Below are 22,552 nucleotides of genomic sequence, written 5' to 3'. Positions count from 1 at the left end.
CAGAAGGGAATCCAGCCACTGACATCTATCTTTCAGAGGACTGAAAATGGAAATAGTAGATTTTTCTGTTTACTTTTGGCACCATTTTCCTGTTAGCAGACACAATTTATCTACCTCCACAATAATTCACTCTATGCCATGCATATCAGTTTACCAGCCACTCCCATTAATCTCACATCCCCCTTTAAAGATCATCATCTGTAGATAAGATTTAAGTCTTCTCTTTGGTTATCTCTGGTAAGATATTCTTCATGAACTACTTGGATATAAGGTTACTCAAATTCTCTCATTTTCACCTTTCTGCCAAATAAATATAATGCAAACAAAAACAAAAACAAATTTTTATATCTTTCCGAGACTTTAGACTTGAAATATTTCAGAGTGAATAACTCTTTTTACAAGAGGCATACCATTTTTAGAAATGAGGATATAAAGGCAAATACATTAAAACCAATGTTGAGGAGCTTGAGTTTTAATTGTAAAGACAATTGGAAGCCACTGAGAGATTTTAGGCAAATTTGAACTTAAGTGTTACTGTAATCATCACAGTTCATTCAGATTTAGGTATATATTTAGAACTATCTCAGGTAGTTAACTCAGAATTTCCTGTAGTGAGCAGACAATTTGAATGAGAAATCAAACAATGGCACACAAAATTGTATTTTACAAACTTAAACATTATTAAATAAAGCTAATTGCAAAGATTTTTATTCTGGTCTGACAGTAAGTTCCTAGGAAATAGCAAGAAATTGATGAATTGCTTTAAGAGGGTATCTAAGGGAGATGATTCTGAATATTCCTCTTGGGGTTTCTATTCTGTGGTCCATGTTATGCTCTCTTGTCTGTTGGAATGACAGCTGTAGTCCATGAGAGCCTTTAATACTCACATCAGAGAATTGTCAGAAGGTCAAGGCCTTGATAGCTTGACATTCAGTCATATTAGACTCTGCAGTTTTGGTTATCTGTGTTCATGCTTTTGTTCGCAACTTTATGGAATGTTTGGAATTTAGTGTATTCTTTGCAAAATGACTCCCATCTGTTTCCTAGGAATACTTTCTCTGTTGATTATGCTGGTTTATTTTTTTGTTCGCTTTTTTGGCTGTTGCTCACTCTGGTTGAATTCTATTCCTCTGTTCAGTGTGATGTCTAAGACTTCCTTTGGATTGTAGTTCACGTTAAACAGTTTTGTAGAATAACTCTTATGTCTAAAAGATGATAGCTTCTAAATGACAAATTATAGGTACTTGTTCAGAATCATTGTTTGGGGAAAAATAGATATTATTTGGAGAAAGAATGCGAGAAAAAATGAATTGCAAAGAAGTTAAATATATAAATCAAATCCTATACATTCTATAAGAAAATATAGTTCCACATTTAAGTGTTTTCAGATAGTAAGAAATTTTTAAATATGAAAAGTATGAGATATAAGAAAATTGATATACATGACTATATAAAAATTTACAGTAATGTACCCGAAACACAAATATTATAACAACAATTGGAAGACCATTATAGAAAACAAAGTTTTATATTTTTAGTAACACAGCACACTGAATCTGAATGTTTTTCAAGGAAACACTGGTGTGCAAATAGATCTATTTCTCAGTGGGACCTCTTCTATTTTTTTTAAAAAATGATCTTAAACACCTTAAGTAATCAAATCTGGCTGCCCCTGTGTATTGTATGGCCTTGAGGATAATGGAACTTATATATTATTTTGATAATCATAGTTTATATTTAATTTATTTATTAGGAAAAGACATCTTTTCTAAGAAAAATTACATAATGGTGATCTTAGGAAGTCTTGGTTGATGACTTTGTTTTCTTCCCTCTCTTTCTTCCATCCCTTCCTTCTTTTCCTTATGTCCTTTCTTCTTTATAAATCAGATTATTGGATGTTTTGGGTTTCACCTAAAACTTGCTTTCTGGAGCTAGCTCATCAGCACTGATAACTATTACAGGTTCACCATATTTATTCACTGACATACAGTGGAATAGAGAAAGTATATTTAGTATTTGATTTTTATTGATCCTACTTTCCTTTGAACACCCACCAACTAGGTTTCAGATAAAAATTGTTGATTATTAGCTCAGTTTAAAATTTTTGATTGCCTTCTTTCTTGTCTGGTTTGGTTTATTAATTAAATTGGAATAAAGCAAACCATTCACATTAGATCATTCTTACTTTGGGACCTGTAATGTCTTCATCTCTCTGCTCCACCACAGCTGGTGGTGTCTGATACATTGACTGAGGGAAATTTGCATGACTATACAGTCAGAATGAAGGGTGTATGAGGGTCCATAGGATCCTCCAGATCCTCAACTCTCCCACCTTATAAAGTAAGGAATAGGGTGTCTGAGTCTGGTGGAATGTTGGATCAGATCTTGTCTTGAGCTGTTGAAGGATATTTTTCATTGATCTGTGCCTCTGATTGAAATTATGCATTTTTTTCATTCTATATATTTCATACATACATATATTAGTTCAGTTGCTCAGCCATGTCTGATTCTTTGCAACCCCATGGACTGCAGCACACCAGGCTTCCCTGTCTATCACCAGCTCCCCAAGCTTGCTCAAACTCATGTCCATCAAGTCAGTGATAATATCCAGCCATCTCGTCCACTGTCGTCCTCTTCTCCTCTTGCCTTCAATCTTTCCCTGCATCAGGGTCTTTTCTAATGAGTCAGTTCTTTGTATCAGGTGGCCAAAATATTGGAGCTTCAGCTTCAGCATCAGTCCTTCCAGTGGATATTCAGGACTGATTCCCTTTAGGATTGGCATATATTTTCCTGGTTGGAAATCCTAGGCCCCTTCTTTCTTGGCCTTTCATCTGTCGCTGACTGACTGTGTACACCATTAGAATTTTGCAGTGTCCTCTTTAGTTCTGTGGCTCAGATGATCCACTGAAAACCTTTAAAGGTGTGTGTGTGTACAGAAGGAAGAAAGGGATGGTCACAATGTGGCTTTCTGAGTCTCTACTTTGTGATCAGTGTAGGAAAACAATGTAATGTAAACTGGACCCTCTTCATGTAGCTAGTCTGTCTATAATCCTCCTGTCCTCCTTACTTGCTAAGCTCCTGTGCATTATCATGCTTCCTTATTCTCCCCATGCTGACATAGAGGCTCCTTTTAGAGACTCAGCACAGCCTTTCCAGTTAATTTTCAGTTAAGTCAATCCTGTCAATTTAATTTTCGCTTTGCGATCCATTGTACTCCTCCCCAGCACAGATACTAACTCAGCTCAAGAACTAGAGAAGACATCTAGGCATCAGGCATGTGTGTTCACGCTTGTCTCGAGTGCCTCTGATTTTCCCCTTTATCATACTTACTTTCCATTCATTTTGCTCTATTCTCTTTCCCGTTCAGACTATGGGATAAAGCTTAATGACCAATTAAATAATATTTTATGTATCACGTGGAACAAAAATAATTAAAGTTTTATGCAGCTGCCTTTCTCATTCAAGTTTGTTTCTAAGTCTGCTATCTGGCAAAAAATATCAGTATATATCTCCCTTCTTGAAGCAGTATGAATCTTCATTTCAGAAGCAAGATAACATTTAAGGAGGGTATTTAAACAGTACTGTAATACTTAAGGATATACTATTCCTATTACTTTGCAATCTGTATGCACATCTTTAATCTTGCTGAACAAACAGATTTATTTTATCATTGTTTTGTTTTATTTGTATCTTAGGCCTCTTATCACATTTATGTTTTAGAGTGGCTATTGGTCAAATACAGTAAAAAAAAAAAGTGTTTTAAAAATCATCTAAATTGCTTATTTTTTATTCATTCATCATCATCTGCAGTTGTATATTTTAATTTTTGCTTATGGTATATAAGTTTATTCAGTGTTTATTCTGAAACATTTTCTGGAACCAGCCACAACAGAAACATTCAATAGATATTGGTTGAGAAAATTTGGATATGACATCTAACATAAAAGTCCTGCTATGTCAGCTAAAGCCATCACTGGAACTGAATTTTAGTGACGTATTTTAAAATGGTATTGAGTGTTAACTATGTTTTGTTATATACTGACTTTTTAAGCAATTAAAATTTCTGCATGCTAGAATTTGTATTTCAAATGAACTTTGTCTATTGAAGGTTTACTGAATAATCAAAATACTATTGCTATTTAAAGTATTTTTAGTATAATGTTAAGAACAATTTTTCAATCACATAAACCTGGATTTACTAACTTCTGATCTAACATTCCTATTGAGTCAGTGCCTCATTCTCATTAGTTACTTATTTTTCTGTCTTCTACATTTTGCAACCTCTGTCAACTTCAAGAGGGGCTGGTCCAAGATACTTCAAGTTCAACTTTAAGTTCAGCCTGGTCCATTGCATGTATCAGGCTGAACTTTTTCCCTTAAGCACTCAAGAAACAGAATGAGTAGCACTGTTGTAAATATATCTGTAAGTGTCCCACCTGCTCCATTTTACATGGTGTAACTAGCTGCTGCTGCTGCTGCTAAGTCGCTTCAGTCGTGTCCGATTCTGTGCGACCCTAGAGACGGCAGCCCACCAGGCTCCCCCGTCCCTGGGATTCTCCAGGCAAGAACACTTGAGTGGGTTTCCATTTCCTTCTCCAATGCATGAAAGGGAAGTCGCTCAGTCGTGTACGACCCTTAGCATGGACTGCAGCCTACCAGGCTCCTCCGTCCATGGGATTTTCCAGGCAAGAATACTGGAGTGGGGTGCCATTGCTTTCTCTGGTAACTAGCTGAGTATATTAAATTTAACAAATTGCTAGATGTTGAATTTTTATAAATTGGGAACTGCCTGGATATTTTTAAAAATATTATTATTGTTGCTGTTCTTGTTACTGTCTTCACAGTCTGGGATAATGCTGCATACATAGTAAGCACTCAGAAAAATCTTGTGGAATCTCATAGAAAATGCAGTTGTTTTCAAAATAGTCTGAATATTAAGATAACCTTCTAGGAATATTTAAAGTGCTGTGTTAGAAAAAATGTGGGATGACTGCAGTATGCACGAACACACTGAAGTTGCAGGAACTCCCACAGCCCTCACTATGTTAATCCCACAGGCATTTTTATGGCTTTTTTATTATAATAATGCGATGTAATTCTAAAGTGTTATACAATTCACTGCCCACGCAAAAACCTACTTTCACATTTCCTGAGTGGACATTCATTCAAAAGCCTAAAAATTGTTTAGTGCCTGGCAGATTCATGGTTGAAAATGGTCTGATAAATCCTTTCTTTCATTCCATAAAGAATTTTTAGAGGGTTTAGTGAGCATTAATACTAATATGATATCTATTTTTCCCTAAATTAATTATGCTTATTTTCAGGAATTATTTTTACCTGTGGGTATTAACTTTATTGATGTCACTAATTTGTGTTATAAATATGGTACTAAACACAAACTAGGAGATGAATGATTCTGCTGTGCCCTAATTTCATACAGCAAATTCTTACTAATAAAATGAATAGGAACTCTGTTGCTGAGGAAGATGTTCAAATAAAACATGGATGGAGTTAACAAAAGGAAATGTAATGTTCTTTTAATATCATTTTATTAGCTGTATTTACTGAAGACTCATATTCATGCATAAAATATAGATTATCATTAAACTACTGCTTTGTCAGAATAATCAATATATTTCACAGTATAGTGAATCACCTACTGGGTAATCCCAATTTTTGGTCGATACAAACAGTTGAAAGAGAATGCTTAGTAGAAGATGCTAGTCTTGGTAAAGGTTTTTCAATGCATGGCATAATTGAAGGAGGAGATAAGAAAAGCTGTTTTCTTTTTTTCCCTTATTTTAAATTGAATAAAAAAGAAAAGCATACAAATGTGAGAATATACGTTTAGGAATGTGATGCAGAAACAAATAGAATTATTAGAACATTGAACAAATCTAAAGAAACAATGACACTGGGCAACAGTTGTCTAAAACCTTGATAGTTACAACATTCAAAAGAACAATGTATTGGATTTTAGGAAAAATTTTCAATCATAGAAAGTGGGTAAGACTTTAAAAAAGGAACAATAATTTTTATGGGAATATATTACATAGTGTTTGGTAAAATTGAGGACTGTGTTAGTCCTTACAAAAAAATGTAATAAAGACTTACAGAGACTTTAACCATGTAAACTTCTTCCTGGAGACCCATTCTATTTAAAGTAGGTTATCTGGTAATAGATGCAAGGATTAGAACTTGTAAACAGTGTGCCTGAAGAACTATGGATGGAGGTCTATAATATCGCATAGGAGGCAGTGAACAAAACCATCCCAAAGAACAAGACAAGCAAGAAGGCAAAGTGGTTATCTGAGGAGGCCTTAAAAATTGATAAATAAGGAAGAGAAGTGAAAATCAAGGGAGAAAGAGAAAGATATAGCCAACTAAAGGCAGATTTCCAAAGAACAGCATGGAGAGGACTTCTTCAAGGAACAGTGTATAAACTAAAAGAAAACAGGAAAAAGGGAAAGACTAGAAATCTTTTCAGGAAAACTGGAGTTATCAAGGGAACATTTTGCCCAAAGATGGGTACAATAAAGGGCAGAAATTGTAGAAACCTAGTAGGCCTGAAGAGATCAAGAAGAGATGGAAAGAATGCATGGAAGAACTGTACAAAAAAGATTTTAATGAACTAGATTACTACAATGGTGTGGTCAGCCACCCAGAATCAGACATCCTGGAGAGCAAAGTCAAGTAAGCCTTAGGTAGAACTGGTGTTAATAAAGATAGTGGATGGAATGAAATTCGAGTAGAGCTATTCAAAACCCTAAACGATGATGCCGTCAAGGTGTTGCATTCAATATGTCAGCAAATCTGGAAGACCCAACAGTGGCCACAGGACTGGAAAAGGTCAATCCTCATCCCAGTTCCCAAGGGTAGTACTAAAGAATGTGCTAACCACTGGATAATTGCACTCATTTCCCATGCTAGTAAGGGCCATGCTTAAAATCTTACATGCTAGGCTTCAGTATTATGTGAACCAAGGAGTTCCAGATGTCCAAGTTGGGTTTAGAAAAGAAAGAGGAACTAGAGATCAAACTGCCAACATTTGCTGGATCACAGACAAAGCTAGAGAATTCCAGAAAAGCATCTACCTCTGTTTCATCCGCTACACCAAAGCCTTTGACTGTGTGGATCATAGTCAATTGTGGAAAGCTCTTAAAGAGATAGGAATACCAGATCATCTTACCTGTCTCCTGAGATATGTATGCAAGTCAAGAAGCAACAGTTAGAACCCTGTATGGAACAACTGATTGGTTCAAGATTGAGAAAGGAGTGTGATAGAGCTGTCTGCTGTCACCTTGTTTGTTTAATCTATACGCTGAGCACATCATGAGAAATGCTGAGCTTACTCCATGGCAAATAGAAGGAGAAAAGGTGGAAGTAGCAACATATTTCCTCTTCTTGGGCTCTGAAATCACTGCAGATGGTGACTTCAGCCATGAAATCAGAAGATGTTTGCTTCTTGGCAGGAAAGCTATGACAAACCTAGACAGCGTGTTGAAAACAGAGACATTACTTTGCCAACAAAGGTCCATACAGTCAAGGCTATGGTCTTCCTAGTGGTCATATAGGATTGTGAGGGTTGGACCATAAAGAAGGCAGAGCACTGATAGTTGATGCCTTCAAACGTGGAGCTGGAGAAGACTCCTGAGAGTCCATTGGACAGCACAGATCAAACCAGTCAATCTTAAGGGAAATCAACCCTGAATAGTCATTGGAAGGACTGATGCTGAAGTGGAAATGCCAGTATTTTGGTCATCAGATGAGAACAACAGATTTCACTGGAAAAGTCCCTGCTGCTGGGAAAGATTGAGGACAAAAGGAAAAGAGGGCATCAGAGGATGAGATGGCTGGATGGCATCACTGAAGCAATGGACATGAACTTGGGCAAACTTCAGTAGATGGTGAGGGACAGGGAAGCCTGGCCTGCTGCTGCCCATTGGATTGCAAAGACTTGGGAATGACTGGGCGACAGAACAACAACAATAACCTGGTAACTATTTGTCTTGCCTTGTTGTGATTTTCATGGTTCAAAAAGCAGAAAAAGAACGTTTAGATAAGTTTATTGTGGACATAATTCTATTCAAAAAAGAATTAAATACATGAAGCTATAATGTAAATATTAATATTGAAATATAACCTCACAGTTTCTATAAATGAGAGTTCAATGGTAGAATTCATGCATGAATTTTTATCTTAGTAAAGTAGATATCAAACAGGGCAGATCAGTTTGGGTTTGAATGAGGCACTTGAGGTAGCCAGGATTTGCATCCAATTTTATAGATGAGGAGAGTGAGGCTTAGACAGAAATTGATTTGCTCATGATGAGAAAATTAGTGAGTGGTGTGAATGATAATTTATTATTGTTCAGTTGCTAAGTCAGGTCCAACTCTCTGAACCCTGTGAACTGCAAATTCAGGCTTCTCTGTCCTTCACTATCTTCTGAAGTTTGCTCAGATTCATGTCCATTGAGTCAATGATATCTAACCATCTCATCCTCTACCACCCTCTTCTCCATTCACCCTCAATCTTTCCCAGCATCAGTCTTTTCCAGTGAGCCTGTTCTTCGCATCAGATGGCCGAAATTTTAGAGCTTCAGCTTCAGCGTCAGTCCTTCCGATGAATATTTAGGGTTGATTTCCTTTAGGATTGACTGGTTTGATCTCCTTTCTGTCCAAGGGACTCTCAAGAATCTTCTCTAACACCACACTTTGAAGGCATCAATTTGTCAGTGCTCAGCCTTCTTTATGGTCCAACTCTCACATCTATACATGACTACAGGAAAAATCATAGCTTTGACTATATGGACCTTTGTCAGCAAAGTCATGTGTTGCCGGGGTCCAGCCCCGGTGGATCCAGGGTGATTCGAAGGTGGGGACGGAGTCGGCGTCTTTGGAAAAATACATATTTAATCACAGATAGAGAGAGATTAGAAATGGATAGTGTAGTAGGAAGATTAGTGGAGAAAAAGAGGCTGAATAACTTGGATTACGTGGAATAGCATCCATGCTCCAGATGGGAATTCAGCCAGAAAAACGGGAGCAAGAAAGAAGCGACATGGGGGAATCAGTCTTTCCGGAAACTGATCCAATTTCTTTATTTTTGGGTTTGCTTATATACCTTTTGTTACACATAGGGATGAATACAGAGTCACGTGGGGGTCAGCAGTCCTGACCTTTATCAAAATCAGGTGCTTCACATAAATGTATTAAAAAAAAGGTCTTAGGAATATTACATCATCTTCTGGCCATGAGTGAGACCTGCTTACATTTTATGATCCTTTCTTTCTGATAACCAAAAAAAACTTATTTCTTCCAAGGGTGTTTTTTCTTAAACCAGGCACCACCCTCCAAATAAAGTTACATTCCTATAGGGTGAGGGTGTAGTGAGTTACAATCAAGAAAGGAATTTATTCAACCCAAGGTTAACATGATTAGTCTTAAAGGTTAATACTTATTTCTCCTATATGCTTAAAGGTTAATACTTATTTCTTCCTATATGCTAGTTATATTCATTATAAGGCTAGGGAACATGGAGATTTAGCAGCAAACATCAACCCAACAAATGAAAATCCTTTCACCAATGCTCCCCTTAAGATCTATTTAGTCTTAAGATATGATAAAGTTACATTCTTACACAGCAAGGACACAGTGATATATAACAAAGTACAGTGATCTATTACAAAAGAGAAAATCCATTAACTCAAAAAGTCTAGTATTGCTAACATCAAAAACTACCATATTTCCTTTGCTATATTCCAAATACATTGATTAATATATTCCCAGGTGCCTAAGGATATGGAGGCCTGGCGGCAATCATTGACTCAACAAGAAGAGAAAGTCCTACGCTAATTAAGACTCTCAAAATACTCCAAAACTCTCTGTGCTGTTTATGGTTGAGAGGTAGTAAACAGTCATGTGCCTAGTGGCGGCAGTAAGGATAATCCTGTCACACAAGCTAGTCTGTCAGCAGAGAGGTTTGACCTGAGACATCCTTGTCCCACCCAGAGCAGGGAATTAGCAGCAATTATTGACACAACAAATGAAGAGACCCTTCACCAATATAATTCCTAACCAACTATACTAATAATTTTAACTCCCCAAAATAATTTGCCTTTAGTAAGTCTAAAACATCTTGTGCCTCTCAGGTTGGGAGGCTGCAAGCAATCACATGTGGCTGGACAAACCTATACAGGTGGGCTAGATAACCTTCAGAGGAGTCCGTAAGCTGAAACACTCTTGTCACGCCCAAGAATTTTTATTGCCTTGGAGCTGCACGTTTACTCCTTCTCCGAGAGAAACGGTTATGGGGGAGAGCCCCCCGTAAAGTCAGAGGTGTAGGTGAGAGCATAAAACAGACTCTGGTTTTGGGGTTAGATGCTCGGGAACAGGGGGTTTCCTGAGGCTTGATCACGCCTTTGCGTATGCCAAGCCTCCTTCCTCATGACCTTTGCCATGGGCGGAATTCCTCACGCTGGCCCCCGGCAATGTGTTTGCTTTTTAATATGCCATCTAGGTTTGTCATAGTTTTCCTTCCAAAGAGCAAGCATCTTTTTAATTTCATGGCTGCAGTTACTGTCCACAATGATTTTTGGAGCCCCCCAAAATAAAATCTGTTGCTGCTTCCATTTTTCCCCCATCTATTTGTCATGAAACGATGGGACTGGATGCCATAATCTTCGTTTTTTAAATGTTGAGTTTTAAGCCAGCTCCTCCACTCTCTTTCACTTTCATCAAGAGGCTCTTTAGTCCTTCTTCAATTTCTGCCATTAAAGTGGTATCATCTGTATATCTGAGGTTGTTAATATTTCTCCCAGCAATCTTCATTCTAGTCTGGGATTTATCCAGCCTGACATTTGGCATGATGTACTCTGCATAAAATTAAATAAGCAAGGTGACAGTATACAGCCTTGACACTCCTTTAGCAGTGTTGATAGAGTCCATTGTTCCATGTTATGTTCTAACTGTTGTTTCTTGATCTGCATACAGGTTTCTCAGGAGACAGGTAAGATGGTCTAATATTCCCATCTCTTTCAAAAATTTCCACAGTTTTTGTGACCCACACAAAGGCTTTAGCGTAGTTATTGAAGAAATGGATGTTTCTCTAAAACTCCCTTTCTTTTTCTGTGATGCAACAAATGTTGGCAGTTTGATCCCTGGTTCTGCTGCCCTTTCTAAACTCAGCTTGCACATCTGGAAGCTCTCAGTTCACATACTGCTGAAGACTAGCTTGAAGGATTTTGAGGATAACCTTACTAACATTGGAAATGAGCACAATTGTATGGTAATTTGTATGTTCTTTGGCACTGCCCTTCTTTGGGACTGGAATGAAAACTGACCATTTCCAGTTCTGTGGCCACTGCTGAATTTTCCAAATTTGTTGACATGTTGAGTGCAGCACTTTAACAATATTATCTTTTAAGATTTTAAGTAGCTCAACTGAAATTTCGTCACCTCTACCAGCCTTGTTTGTAGTAATGCATCCATGGCCCACTTGACTTCAGACTCCAAAATAGTTTTCTGAGGACGCTTTACAGGTAACTGAGGAAAGAAGAGAAGCAAAAAGCAAGAGAGAAAGGGAAAAATATACCCAACTGGAAGCAGAGGACCAGAGAATAACAAGGAGAAATCAGAAGCCCTTCTTTAAAGAACAGTGCAAGGGAGAGGAAAATAACAGAATGAAAAAGACTAGAGATATCTTCAATAAAATTTTAGATATCAAGAGAACACTTCATGCAACAATGGGCATGATAAAGATCAGAAATGGTAAGAATCTTAATAGAAGTTGAAGAGATTAAAAAAGAGGTGTCAAGAATACACAGAACAACTATACAAAGAAGATCTTAATGATCCAGATATCCAGGATGGTGTGATCACTCACCAAGAGCCTGACATCCTAGATAATTTAAGTAGTGATAATTGGAACTCACACTTCAATGCTATCCCACTATTTATTTGGGTATCCCTGGTAGCTCAGTTGGTAAAGAATCTGCCTGCAATGCAGGAGACCTGGGTTTGATTCCTGGGTTGTGAAGATACCCTAGAGAAGGAATTGGCAACCCACTCTAGTATTCTTGCTTGGAGAATCCCTTATTTTTATTGAAGTATAATTGGCATATAATATTATATTCGTTTCAGGTATAGAGTAGTGATTCAACATTTGTACATATTACAAATTGATCACCAAATTAAATGTAATAACCATTTGTCAAAAAAGTTATTCTAATATTATTGACTGTGCTAATATTATAGACTTTGCTGCACTTTTCATTCCATGAACTATGTATTTTACAACTGAAAGTTTGTGCCCCTTAATCTTTACCAGTTTTGCTCAGCCTTCTTCCCTCTCTGTCTACCATCAGTTTTCTGTAGCAGTTTTGTTTGGTTTGTTCATTTGTTTGGTTTTTCACATTTCACATCTAAAATTACACAGTATTTTCTCTCCATCTCTCTCTCTCTCTATATATATATATATATGTATATATATATATATATGTGTGTATATATATATATATGGCTTCCCTGGTGGCTCAAAGGTTAAAGCGTCTGCCTGGAATGCGGGAGACCTGGGTTCGATCCCTGGGTAGGGAAGATCCCCTGGAGAAGGAAATGGCAACCCACTCTAGTACTCTTGCTTGGAGAATCCCATGGAGGGAGGAGCCTGGTAGGTAGGCTACAGTCCATGGTGTCGCAAAGAGTCGGGCACGACTGAACAACTTCACTCACTCGTATATATAATGAAAGTGTTAATTGTTCAATCTTGTCCAACTCTTTATGACCCCATGGACTGTAGCCTGCCTTCCAGGCTCCTCTGTCCGTGGGATTTTCCAGGAAGTATACTGGAGTGGGTTGCCATTTCCTTCTCCAGGAGATCTTTCCAACCCAGGGAGTAAACTCAGGACTTCTGCACTGGTATGCAAATTCTTTACTGCTGAGCTGCCACTGATCTATATGTCTGTTAAACCCTGTACCTTTAATAACAACAGCTCTGAATATTAATTTATTGTAAGGTCGTAGGTAACTGGTATTAACAGTAAAATGTTTGTACTCTAAAAACTCTTTTTATTCTTCCTCATGAATTCTTTTTCTTTAATCATGCCTGATGATATAAATTTCTAATTTAAATATGCAAAGACATTAAAATAATTACATTGTTATTTTTCATATCAAACAGATTTTAAATGTTATGAATGCCAGAAATGTGTAGTGTCATTAATAATACTCCATTGAAAAGATGAAGTCACAGAAAATATAGCCCTTAAAATTCTAAGCTTAAGTGGATTCTAACCTGGTTAAATTATTTCAAGTAAAACCTCCCTTTTAAATGCCCCAAACATTAAGCACTTCCCTTGTTTTTATTACTTTCTCAAACTTTAATAAATAATAAATTTACTAAAATATTTCTTGGTAGGTAATGACTTCTAATACTGATTCTAGCAATAATCAGCTATATGATCCTGAATGAATCATTTATCTTCTTCAGATCCAGTGTATTCATCTACACAGTAAAGCCCTTTAGTAATGTCTTAGTTTCCTGGGACTGCTGCAACAAAGTATCACAAATAGAGTGATTTTATGCAACAACCATTTATTCTCTCACAAATCTGGAAGCTGGAAGTCCAAAATCAGAGAATCAGTAGGGTTGGTTCCTTCTGGGTGCTCTGAAGAAACTGTTCCATGCCTCTCTCCCACCCTCTGGTGGTTGCTCATGTCCTTGGCATTTCTTGACTGGGAGACTCAATCCCATGGATGGAGGAGCCTGGTAGGCTGCAGTCCATGGGGTCGCTAAGAGTCGGACACGGCTGAGCGACTTCACTTTCACTTTTCACTTCCATGCATTGGAGAAGGAAATGGCAACCCACTCCAGTGTTCTTGCCTAGAGAATCCTAGGGATGGGGGAGCCTGGTGGGCTTCCATCTAGGGGTCACACAGAGTCAGACACGACTGAAGTGACTTAGTAGCAGCAGCAGCAGCAGACTCTCCTCTCTTATCTGCCTCCGTCTTCATGTGGAGTTCTCCCAGTATGTCTTTCTCTGTCTCTTTGGCTCTCTCTTTTTTTTTTTGTAATGACTCAAGTCATTGAATCATTGAATTAGGAACTCTCCTGACCTAACTGCATCTGCAAAACCCTATTTCTAAAGAAGTTCGTATTCTGAGTTTCTGAAGGACATAACTTTTGAGGATGATTCTATTCAATCTGGGCTTCCCAGGTGGCACTAGTGGTAAAGAATCTGCTGCCAATGCAGGAGATGCGAGAGATGTGAATTCGATCCCAGGGTCAGGAAGATTCCCTGGAGTAGAAAATGACTCCCCACTTCAATATTCTTGCCTGGAAAGTTCCATGGACAGAGGAGCCTGGTAGGCTACAGTCCATGAGGTCACAAAGAGTTGGACCCAACTGAGCACAGACACTACTCAACCCAGGACAGACAAGATGATTTCTAAGATCTCTTGGCTACAACATTTTAAGATATGATAGTTTTAGAGGTTGGTCAGTAAGACTGGCCTTAAGATTTAGGATTATTTTATTAATTTTTAGGAAATTTTAGTTTATATTCAGATATCTTGGGAAAAAAGTGATAACTCCTTAAGCAGATATTTACTGCTACTTGAGATGTTTAAACTTCAAATATGATATTTTCTAAAAGATAATGATATAATAAATTGTTATTATTTAACTATATTTCCCCCTTTTCTCTTTCTAATACATTAGAGGCATTAGTTTCATAGGACTAGAACAGTTATATTACTGACAGTCTTTAGACAGTTTTAGTACTTGACACAGAGAAGGCAATGGCACCCTGCTCCAGTACTCTTGCCTGGAAAATGACATGGATGGAGGAGCCTGGTAGGCTGCAGTCCATGGGGTCGCTAAGAGTTGGACATGACTGAGCGACTTCACTTTCACTTTTCACTTTCATGCATTGGCGAGGGAAATGGCAACCCACTCCAGCGTTCTTGCCTGGAGAATCCCAGGGACGAGGGAACCTGGTGGGCTGCCATCTATGGGGTCGCACAGAGTCAGACTCAACTGAAGTGACTTAGCAGCAGCAGTAGCAGTACTTGACTATTTTTCCCATTCACATAACTGTGAACACTTTTTGTCACCTATGAACCACTGTTACTGCTGGCTGATTTGTTCAGTGAAGTAATCTGTGAAGTTGTTCTGCTGGAGCTATTCTAGAAAGTAATTTTAGACATATTCCTATGTTTATGCTTGAATTCACTGTACTCACCAGACAGTATTACAAATACAAAAAATGTAGTGATTCAACAGTGAAATAAGAGTAGAGAAATAAAGTGTTTTGCAATGAATTTATTTTATTTCCTTCCTCCCCTTCCTCCTCCCTTCCTTCCATTCTTCCTCCCTTCTTTCTGTGTTTCCCTCTTCATTGCTCTATCACATTCAGACAACTACCAATGTCATTGTCAGTACACAAATCCAGGATTTTTTTTAAATACATATTTTTGATTAACATTATAAACTGTTTTCTCACAATTGCTGAGTCTCTTTTTCTTTTGCTAAAACTAAAATATTAGCAGTAAGTATGTGGGTTTGCTTGGATTATGATACAATTTTTCTAAGTTTTTGAAATGCAATTATATTATTTTTATACTTAGTACCACCTTAAGGGTTATATGATACATTTTGAAGATGGCTTGAGGTTGATTAATGACTAACACAGAAACACAGGCAATAAGGAATGCTGAAATGATTCTTTTAATAGATACAAAGCTTTATCCTATAATAAAATGGCAATACTTGAAATCATTTTTATAGGAGAGGAATCAATAATATCTTTATTGGACAAAATTATTTGTATGTCTATGGACAGGAATCATTTGCACTTAAATCAGCTCTCCAGATGTTCACTTGTGAAAGTGAAAGTGTTAGTCACTCAGTCATGTCCAATTCTTTGTGGCCCCATGGACTATAGCCCACCAGGCTCCTCTGTCCATGGGACTCTCCAGGTAAGAATACTGGAGTGGGTGGTCATTTCCTCCTCCAGGGGATCCTCCTGACCCAGGGAACGAATAGGTCTACTGCATAAGTCTACTGCATTGCAGGCAGATTCTTTACCATCTGAGCCACCAGAGAAGCTCAGGGAAGTTAACTTGGGTCTCTACAAAGTGGAAGAACAGCCCAGCCAAACATAAAGGCACAGAACCCTATAGAATCAGGTAACCTAGAAGGCTCCTCTAGGAATCCCCTGCATTTGGTTGAAGGACCTCTCAGTGGGCTGTTTGTTCAAAGTAATTCACAATTTCTACTAGCAATCGTTGCAAGGCTCTCTGTCCTGGCTCCATGTCTCCATCTTCCCTACTGGGTAGGTCCTGTTTCCTGTATCCCAGATGTCCTACCTTGAGTTTGACTCCCAAATAGTTCTTGCTCCCCATGATCTCAGGATCTCAAATTCAGTTTCCCTTTTTCTTGGCACTTCCTTTCCTTTACTACTAATACTTATTTTTATATAACCTTTTCCTGTAGATCTGTTTAAAAGACCACTTCCTCATGGAAATCTATGAACCTGTGGTTCACTTAGGTCTTTTTTTATATTCTTATGATAGCCAAGACACCCCCTTATTAACACTGATTGCTACTAACTTATATACCACCCATTAGTCTGAAAATTATGGATGAACAAGGACTGTCTCTTTTTATCCTGAATCTATATCTAGGCATATAGATGGTACTCAATATGCATTTATTTCATGAACTTGTACAAGAAAGATTTATGTATAATCTTTTCATCTTTAAAGATTTGTATTTCTTCATTATTTCCCCAGCATTGTTTTAGCATTTTCAAAATTAATAACGATAAAGAATGATCTTTTGTCCACCTGATTATATCATCAATAGTAACCATGTATTGTGGTTTATTTTGAGGAAATGGCAGCCCACTCCATTACGCTTTGCCGTGGGGTTGCAAAGAGTAAGATACGACTGAGCAACTTTCAGTTTTCACTTATGCATTCGTTTATTGCTATGTGCAATATAAATCTAACTAGCTTAATTTATAACATTTGAAAGAAAGAATGATTAATTCTGCACCAGTGTGTCACAAAAGTGTCATGTAAGTGACATGAATGTTTCAAGCACAAGAGCATGTATGGCAGACCATGCCACATGAAGGGAGAGCAAGGACAGGAACAAACCTTGGAGGTACAAAGTGTTGGGGAAGATGAAAGAAACAGTTTAGTGGCATTGCAGCATAATGTGTGTTTAAGGTAGAGGCCAATAGGAGGTAGAAGTCCAGTCTGTTAAATGTAGGCTAGCAAGTTCCAACTTTTTCCTTGCAAGGTCACCTGTTGGAATCTGTTTTTTTACATACCTTTTCATCTAATAAAATGTAAAAAAAAAAAAGAAAAAAAGACAAAGTAAGCTTTCCTAATATATGGGGTTGACACTGGTGTGCTTCCTTAGTCTGTATGCTGGTCAAACGTCTGATACAAGGCACTTAACACCAGGAGCTCTGAGAGAAGAGTTGGGGTTCCGTGGCACAGAGGGGTGGGCAATGGTGCTTTCAATGTATGGCTGAGGATAGAGTTCCTGATGAAGTGGTTTTATAGTTATTATTACTGAGTTTTAACTAAACTAGCACTTCACAAATGAATAAAGTTCTTTCAAGAGGTTTAGGTTGAAGCAAAATGATGCCTAAGTACAAATAGGGTTAAAAAAAAGAAAAGGGCAGCGCTGACATGCTTATATCTAAGGTGGTGTGCTCTTCAGCTGCACTACAAGGTTAAAAACACAGATGAGCTAATCAGATCTGACAAGAAAGCAGCAAGCTATTGATATGATTAAGAAGACTATATGAAATATGGATTTCCATATACTGTCTTTAATGATGAACTTTACCCTGCTTAAAATGAATCTTGAGACACAAGCTAATAATAGTATGTGGCCTTCAACATTTGCATGGCAATTTTAAACAAAACATCTGTAATATGACAAAACATTTATTTTCTGAAAATATTTAAAGTTTTGTAATATTGAACTTACTATTTCACAAATTGTACTAAATAGTGTTTACATTTTTTTCGAGGTTTCTTATTAGTAAAGTAGAAGTGAATGTTTCAAATGTTTAAATAACAACATACACATATATTAGGAACCAGTGCTCAAAATATCTTTGCTATAATAGATAAGTATGATTTTTAGAGAGTCAAGCATTGTTTGGTAAATGGAACAACAGGAGGCATAAAAAGGGAAGGAAACTCACTGGGGTATTTTTCCTTAAGTGCTTGAAAGCACTTTCTATATTTTGGCCTATTTATGTAGCAGTATATCTGGCTAAGAAATTCATAAAAAAGTCTTTTTTCACTGAAAATAAACTTAATAAACAGATGAAATAGAAAAAATATGAACTGCATATTTTATATGCAGGCTTTTATTTATTGGGGGCAAATTGATTTAGTCACATATAGTAGGGAGTTGAATATTTGCTGCTGTTTTCTCAGGCTATTTCAGTGGCTCAGGTTTTCACTGCTGATATATCCATCTTAGAGGAATGTATATAGCCTTTCCAAGTTTAAAAAGTCTACTTTTTTTTTTTTTTTAAAGTTGCTGAGTCACGTCCAACTCTTTGCGAGCCCATCGGCTATACAGTCCATGGAATTCTCCAGGCCAGAATACTGGAGTGGGTAGCCTTTCCCTTCTCCAGGGGATCTTCCCAGCCCAGGGATTGAACCCATGTCTCCCACATTGCAGGCAGTTTATTTACCAGCTGAGCCACAAGGGAAGCCCAAGTATACTACAGTCGGTAGCCCATCCCTTCTCCAGCCGATCTTCCTGACCCAGGAAGCACACCAGGGTCTCCTGCATTGCAGGCAGATTCTTTACCAACGGAGGTATGAGGGAAGCCATGAAAGTCTACTAGCACAAAATAAGTCTACTAGTACATGGGAAAATATGAATTTAAAATGTATTGGAAGATACAGTCAGTTGTGCTGGACTATTTGAGACCCCATGGACTGCAGCCCACAAGGCTCCTCTGTCCATGGAATTTTCCAGGCAAGAATACTGGAGTGGGTAGCCATTTCCTTCTCCAGAGGATCTTCCTGACCCAGGGCTAGAACTTGGGTCTCCTGCACTGCAGGCAGATTCTTTACTGACTAAGTTATGAGGGAAGCTCTTTGGAAGAGATAGTCCTATTTAAGTTAACATTTGCTAATAGAAGAATGAATTAGCTCCTAAAAAAAGGGATCATTCATCTAAATACTATTAAGATAAGGCAAATTCTGAATTAGAGAAAATACAATTTATGATGTAAAAACTAAAGATTATCATCGGCTTTTTTTTAAGCTAGTTTAATATTGCATTTCTTCACAGCCTTCATTCATACCACTCTCAGTCCAATTTAACTGGAAAAAAATCTTTCTTCTGATTTCAACAAACCTGGCCACATTGCATTTATTGTATGTATTACTGTGCATATTTTATCTCATTTACAAGAAAGTAAGTATGCTTGAGAGTAATGGTCACATATGTTTTCTTATTTTTAGCTTCCAGGTAGGCTAAGATTTTATACCATAAGTACTCAAGGTACTTTGAATTAGAAATAGAGTGGATTATTACTAAAATATTGATATCTCTACAGTAGAAATCAAGTTTCAGAAGTATTATGAGCTATTTAAACTATTATTTATATTTATGCTACTGTGAACTCTATACACATTTGTTTAAGAGAACCTGAAACATAATTCATCTTTATACTCATTTCTGTATGTTTCCAAGCACATATATATATACATATATAGAAAATATGTATACTTCATGGGCTTCCTTGCTGGCTAAGACAGTAAAGAATCTGTCTGCAATGCATGATATCTATGTTCAGTCCCTAGGTCAGGAAGATTCCATGGAGAAGGGAGTGCTACCCTCTCCAGTATTCTTGCCTGGAGAATTCCATGGACAGAATGGATAGAGAATTCCATGGACAGTCCATGGAGTCACAAAGAATCAGCCACAACTGAATAGCTAAATACACACATACATATTTTATATATATATATATATATATATATATATATATATATATATAACATATGCATATATACAGATATGTACACACACATATATGTATACACACACACACACACATACACTTCTACATGTCTCCAAAGGACAAGAATTGGAATTCTTGTTCATCACATTCACCACTACAGGAGAGTGATCAAACTGTTAAATCAAACAGTGTGACAGCATATATACTTTCAAAAGACTTTGCATGGTGTTCTTCCATTGAGTGTAGACAAAGTTAATTTGAAAAAACAATTGAAAAGGAAAAAGTATATTGAAGTAGCTAGGTATTCTGGATATTGAAAACTCATGCTGAGATATAGTCATGTCAATGAAATAAGTAATTGCAAGAGTACATTTTTTGACTTAGCATAAATTCTATTTACCCATACCTCTGAATGAATTGTTTGATATTTATTATAGAAAAGCCATTTCATTTTGTTGGTATGGATACTCAAAATGCAGGTGTTTAAACTAGCAGCTTCTTTTTGAATTGGAAAGAAAATGTGGAATATAGTGTTTCTTCTTTACGGAATGCTGTTACCCTACTCTATCTCTGTCAATAAAATTCAGAAAGAGAACAATAATTTATGCTTGGAACACAAAGAATTTTCAGTTTACATGCTGTTCTAATTTAAATGATTTGTTATTTGTTTAAATGAATTGGTAAGTAGAAAGATTTGTGATGGCAGTACTTTATTTTCCCACCTGGGAAACAGTTTCTTGTATAATTAATTATTTAGAACATATATGCAAACAAACAAAAAGCCTCTAAAACAGAAGTTAGTATCTTCCCTGGGTCTTTAAGTAAATCCATTTATTAATAGAAGTGGTGCTGATTAATTGACATGCTTTGAGAAGAAAAGGATTAATCAGAGCATGAAGTACAGAAAAATTTCAACCACTTACATTTATCATCACTTCAGTCAACTCCACTATTTCTATTGATGCACTGGAAGTTAGGCTTTGGAGAGCCTCTCAACAGTTCTTAATAATTTTCTAGAATATTAACTCTAAATTTGACAGACAGTTCTATTGTACAAATTTATATTAACACAATATATTCCACTAATTCTTTTGATTAGCATACAAGTAAATGATGCATTAATTTTCCCCTAAGAGCAAGTTTCAACTCTTTTTTTTTCTAGGGATAAAGTATTTGTCCAAACCTGTAAGAGGTCTAATGACCTATAAGACTTCATTTAAATTTGAAGACAATCACTATATTGCTTAATGTCCAGGAATCTTCTAAACAAATTTGCCATTGTCAAATTGCAGAATCTTCACTGCCAGTATACTGTGGGGTTTGCAGTTTTTCCTTATTGGAAATGCTATCAAAACATATTAAAGGACACTAATACAGAACTGATTTGAGAATTGTGATTGGGAAAGAAACTGGAGGACCTGTAATTACATGGGGAATGTACAGTACACAAAAATGTCTAAATCATTTGATAGTCTAGTTAATAAATATTGAGACAGACATATTTATAGGTATTAAGGATTGGGGGTGAACAGGTAAATAAAGTCTCTTCTTTCATGGAGCATGTGTTCTTGTGAGGGGAGACATCAATTTAAAAGTAAATAAATACTTGTGCATTTCCTTGAATATAATAAAGTAATATAATGTGGATTTTAGAAGGGAAACTGGACTTTTATCAGATAATTAACTTCTACTTTTCCCCTCTTGGCTACCTAAACCTGATAAAGTGACCTAAAAGAAAGAAGATGTGAAAATATGTTTTAAAATAAATAATGTCCTTTAAAGTTAACATAATCTTAAATAACTTTAAGAATTGCCAGAAGCATAATTTTGTCAAAAGTAGGAGAACTAAAGTCTAGACTAGTCCAGGAAAGAAAACTGAAAAATCATGCTTTTTTTAGTGCAGTTATAAAATCTTTTGAACTTACATTACACATCCAGTAACAATGTGGGTACAAATAGATGAAACTGCATAAACTTGATATACAGATTATTTAGAGGCAATTTGTTTATTTTAGTCAGAGCAAATTTGATAAATTCTTACCATTTTTTCAGATAATCATCTTGTATCTCCATTTCCATTTTCTAAAGTCTATCTTGAATGCATAGCGAATAATTTCAAAAATCCCACTATTTATAGACATAACTTCTGGTTTTGTGCCTTGGAAATACTCATATACTACAGAGAGAGGTTGTTTGTGTGTTTGCTTGTTTGTTCATTTTTTTCTATTGTGCCTCTGTGGTGCTGGTTAGGAAATAGGGAGTTGTTGGTATGAATATTTACATTGTTATTGTTATGCAAAAGCTTTAAATTCTGAAACACTCATATTTACCAAGACCTAGAAATCAAACCTGGTTTTAAAACTTTGTTTCTCTTTCTATTTTTCTTTTTCCTATATCCAGTAAAATTCTAGGAATGATGTTAGATGATTTTCTGATGTTAGAAGTTTAAGTAGAGAAAAAATACTATTCAAAGGCTAAATTGATAAGGACAATGCTGTAAAACTCATTCACTTTAATCCAGGTCTGCACAGGATGATGCCT

The 22,552-nt window shown here is 36.7% G+C and overlaps 1 protein-coding gene and 1 non-coding gene across 3 annotated transcripts in view; both read left to right on the top strand.

The window, feature by feature from the left end:
- Positions 1–22,552, top strand: part of ERBB4 (erb-b2 receptor tyrosine kinase 4) — a 1,302,405-nt gene that overhangs the window by 649,136 nt on the left and 630,717 nt on the right. The window lies entirely within an intron of this gene.
- TRNAS-GGA (transfer RNA serine (anticodon GGA)) lies at positions 12,522–12,593 on the top strand. Its single transcript has one exon. It is a non-coding gene; the product is annotated as a tRNA-Ser (tRNA).

The sequence above is a fragment of the Ovis canadensis genome, chromosome 2 (assembly GCF_042477335.2).
Source record: "Ovis canadensis isolate MfBH-ARS-UI-01 breed Bighorn chromosome 2, ARS-UI_OviCan_v2, whole genome shotgun sequence".
NCBI lineage: Eukaryota > Metazoa > Chordata > Mammalia > Artiodactyla > Bovidae > Ovis > Ovis canadensis.
Note: the sequence above shows the minus strand (reverse complement) of the source record. Positions and strands in the feature narration are given on the sequence as shown.